At 44.6% G+C, this 4,711-nt stretch overlaps 1 non-coding gene across 1 annotated transcript; it reads left to right on the top strand.

The window, feature by feature from the left end:
* The first annotated feature begins 452 nt into the window (after positions 1 to 452).
* Positions 453 to 559, top strand: LOC132376478 (U6 spliceosomal RNA). Its single transcript, XR_009506316.1, has one exon. It is a non-coding gene; the product is annotated as a U6 spliceosomal RNA (small nuclear RNA).
* The last annotated feature ends 4,152 nt before the right edge of the window (positions 560 to 4,711 follow it).

The following is a 4,711-nucleotide window of genomic DNA, read 5'->3' as shown; positions in this document are numbered from 1 at the left end:
ATCTTTAAGAGCTACTATTCTGGGGCAAAACAAAAATGTAAAAAGTGTCCTCAGGATTAAACTTTTAAATTATTCCTGTTCGAACTGTTTCTTTTTTATTGTTTTTTAACTTTATTATGGTGCTAAGCTAAGAGGAGATCATTTTATTTGGGTAAGCTGGGATCTCCTACCAGTTTTATTCACAAATATAAAACTGCCTAATGAATGCCAAACATTCTCATTACCCATGTTTTAGGACTGCCTTCAAAGAACAGAATTTTCAAAATCACATGAAAACCAGGAAGCCTCAAGCAAAGAGCTCACTAACTGCACCTCTTCCTTAGCTACATTTTTAAGAAACAGAAGAGGGAGGAGGACCCGAGAACACGAAAGGGAAGAACAAAAACAAAAGACCTGTGTACATGCCAGGTGCAGACTCAGGAAGGTCTGGGCACAATGAAAGCAGAAGCGTGGTGCTGGCTTGGGCAGCACATATACTAAAATTGGAACAATACAGAGAAGATTAGCATGGCCCCTGCCCAAGGATGGCACGCAAGTTCCTGAAGCATTCCACATCTTTAAAACAAACTTATGGCTGCCAAAGGGGAAAGTGGAGACGGAGGAGGGATAAATTAGGACATTGGGATTAACATATACACACTACTATATATAAAGTAGATAACCAACAAGGACCTACAGGGAACTATACTCAATATTTTGCAATAACTTATAAGGGAGGGACTTCCCTGGCTTCCAGTGGTTAAGACTTCACCTTCCAATACAGGGGGTACAGGTTCGACCCCTGGTCAGGGAGTTAAGATCCCACACGCCTCACAGCCAAAAGACCAAAACATAAAACAGAAGCAGTATTGTAACAAATTTTTAAAAGACTTTAAAAATGGTCCACATCAAAAAAAAAAAAAAAAATCTTGGGACTTCCCTGGTGGGGCAGTGGTTAAGAATCGCCTGCCAATGCAGGGGACAAAGGTTCAATCCCTGGTCCAGGAAGATCCCACATGCCACAGAGCAACTAAGCCCGTGCACCACAACTACTGAGCCTGTGCTCTAGAGCCCACATGCCACAACTACTGAGCCCACGTGCTGCAACTACTGAAGCCCATGAGCCTAGAGCCCGTGCTCCACAACAAGAGAAGCCACCACAATGAGAAGCCCGCGCACCACAACAAAGAGTAGCCCCTGCTCGCCACAACTAGAGAAAGCCCGCGCGCAGCAACGAAGACCCAATGTAGCCAAAAAAAAAACCTTAAAAAAATTAAAACCTATAAGGGAAAAGAATCTGAAAAAGAATATATATATATATATATATATATATATATATATATATATATATATATATGAATTACTGTGCTGTACACTGTGTTGTGAAACTAACACAACACTGTAAATCAACTATACTTCAATAAAAATAAAATTTTAAAATTTTAAAAAGCAGAAGTGTGCAATGATCCCCAGCGACCATGAGGATCTTGGGAAGTGCTTAAAAATACAAGTGGTGGCCACGAACAAGAAATGTGTTCACAGCTGCTGTGGAGGAGAAAACAGCAAACATTATACTGAATAGACTCAGACACTTTAACAGGCAGATTTCTACCTTGTGGGATCTTTCTCTGTTTCCTCCCTACTGTACCAAACCCCGGACTGCCCATTTAGAAAGCAATCCTTTCAACCACCCATAAGTATGTATTGACTCTTTTCAAGAGACCATGCTAGGTATTTTGGGAGGCGAAGAAGTAGAAGGTTCTGTCCTTGCTCTCAGAGTGGTTCCAGCCTAGCCGGGGACTGGGTTGATAACATTCAGGAAGAAAAAATGAGCACCTCCAAGCAATCCCACGCTGCTGGATTCCAGACTCAACCTGGCCTGGAGTGGAGGGGAGGAGTCTGAGGGAAGACTGACTGCCCCTTATTTACCATTTACCTTCTCTGAGCTTCCATTTCCGTACAATGAGGAACCTAGGATGTCGTGAGAGTTTCATAAAGTTGACAGCACAGTGTAAGTACTAAATAAACAGCTACTTCTATCATTATTATCATCAGCATCATCATTATTTAGTAGTATCTCCTAAAAGAAGAACTTCCCTAAAGGTAGGGCAATGTCTCGCAAGTCCCACCCTGGAACTGAAATGCACTTGCCTACTGTTATCAATAGTATTTAGGGAAACTGACTATTTCATGGATTAAACGAATGTTTATTATTTGTTATCAGACTACATCCACCACAGATAATGTTCTTTGAGACACTGAAACCGAGTTCCCAACAAGGTCAACATTACTCATGTTTGGCAGATGAACAAGCAGACATTTGAAGCCATGCTGTTTATAACTAGTGTCCACCAATGGGTGATAGGGAGCAGATTGATAAAATAAGCAATGTGCTCAGGTCAAAGTCACCCAAGAATGGAAGGGCTGGATTACAGAGGCTCTGTGATGGCAACTGCTTGTCAGGTGTCCTAGCAATTTTTCCACCAACTCAGACGCCACCTTCTCCATGAACCCTTCTCAGAGACCCCTAGACAGTTAGCTGCTTCTCCCTGGGAGTTAAGAGTATTTTCATACTATATAGTATATAATATTATGCTTGTTTATTTACGTGTCCTTCTTCTGCCCAGTTAGTGTGGATGTTCATCATGGTCTAGGGCTATAAGTGAATCAAAACTTGCTGAAACTCAGAAGGTGTCACTTAAGGATTTCTTTGCCCTCAGAAAAATTAGATGAACCTGGCTCGGGCCTCCCAATCACACCATCTTGGATGAATCTCTTGTCCTCCCCACGAGAGCTGTGACATCCAACCCTATTCCTTTGAGAGACTCTTGTCTCTGCTCCTGCCTCTGCACAGGCAGGTCTACCCTGAGGCACCCTAAAAGCAAAATCCACACCTATCATTTTTCCCAGAAAGGAACTCAGACACACTGAGCATATCATGATTATGGCTGTTGGCTTGAAGATCAGAGGGTCCCCGGGGGTGGGGGCCCTTGTCACAGTACATCACAGGGCTCCCACCCTCACCTCTTGTCTTTTTCAGAGAACCAGCCCACGCCCATGCCCTGGTCTCCAGAAGCCCCAGCTCCAGCCACCCACCTGCATCCTACACATGGAGATTTGGAGAAATCCAGTTCAGCCGTGTCCTCCTGCCCGCTTCTCTCCTGGGAGCCAGCCCCTGTCATTCCTAGTTTCTCCCAAAATTCCAGTGAATAAAATGTATTCACATAAATGAATAACTGAGTGAGCATTTGGCCCATAGCAGACACTTAATAAATAGTGGTGGAATATATGTAAAGGAGTGAATGAACAAATGAATGAACGGAAGCTAGTCATGTGTACCTCTAAATCAAGCTGGATTCCAGGTTGAGGTGCAGAATACATGAAAATGGACAAGTCAGCACAAGGCATCTGGCTATCATTGAATTTCCTGATCAGACGGAATAAAAGCCTATATGGCATAGAGGTTACCTACAGGCTGGAATGTTTTCTATTTACTTATTTCTTTATATTTATTTTTATTTTTATTTTTTGGCTGCATTGGGTCTTCGTTGTGGCATGCGGGATCTTCCTTGCGGCATGCAGGCTCTTTTTTTGTTGTTGCAGTACGCGGGCTCTTCGTTGCAGTGCATGGGCTTCTCTCTAGTTGCAGTGCGCGGGCTTCTCTCTAGTTGTGGCACGTGGGCTCTCTCTAGTTCTGGCATGTGGGTTTTCTCTCTCTAGTAGAGGCACACAGGCTTAGTTGCCCTGCAGCATGTGAGATCTTAGTTCACCAACCAGGGATTGAACCCACATCCCCTGCACTGGAAGGCAGATTCTTTACCACTGGACCGCCAGGGAAGTCCCTGGAATGTTTTCTAAAAAAAGAATAAAGATATTATGCCTGAGAAGGAAAAGCAAAGCTGGAGCAAGGGAAGATTCCTTAGTAAAGAAACCCAGAGCACTTGCCTGTGACAAGAAGGCAGACAGTGAGAAGACTGGATTCCTGTCGCTGTTGATGAACCCAAGTTCACGTGCCCAACGCACAGTGAGGTCAAACAAACCAAAACCTCAGAGTTTGGAGCAGAGAAAGGTTTATTGCAGGGCCAAGCAAGGAGAATGGGTGGCTCATGTTCAAAAGACGCCCCCCAACTCCCCGATGGTTTTCAGAGAAGAGTTTTTAAAGGCAAAATTTGGGGTGAGGGCTGTAGGGTGTGTAACCCTCCTCTGATTGGTTGGTTGGAGGTAACAAGGTGGTGTTTCAGGAATCTCAGTCATCAGCCTTCTGATTCTGACCACTCTGGGGTCTGTGTGCTTGGGCTCAGCCTGAAGTTACCATCCTCCACCCAGGTGGGGACTTAGTTCCTGAAGAAGAACCCAGAGATATATATCAGATTGTTCTGAAAAAGGACACAGAGATGCTTTTGTACCTGGAAGGGCCCTGTAGGGCCCTGCTTGGTTGCATCACCAGAGCAGGCCCCCTTCCCTGATTTACCAAACCCCCATGGCCAGTACTGGAGCAAGGCACAGAAATGTGGCTTTAGCTGTGAATCCTCATGGTCAGGGAACATCTGTCCCCAGCTCCAAAAAGGGCCTGATTGCCGGTCTTCACTGAACAGAAAATCCCTCCTTTCTCAGAGCCTTGGGGTGGACCTGCAAGCTGTCCTCACATCCCCATTTGCAGCCTCAGAAACCTCATCTCCAACTCTTGCCCCAGAGAGAAATGCCAGAAACATCCACATCATACTGTAAAAGA

This window comes from Balaenoptera ricei, chromosome 12, assembly GCF_028023285.1.
Source record: "Balaenoptera ricei isolate mBalRic1 chromosome 12, mBalRic1.hap2, whole genome shotgun sequence".
Classification (NCBI taxonomy): Eukaryota; Metazoa; Chordata; class Mammalia; order Artiodactyla; family Balaenopteridae; genus Balaenoptera; species Balaenoptera ricei.
This window is presented reverse-complemented; position numbering and strand designations above follow the sequence as displayed.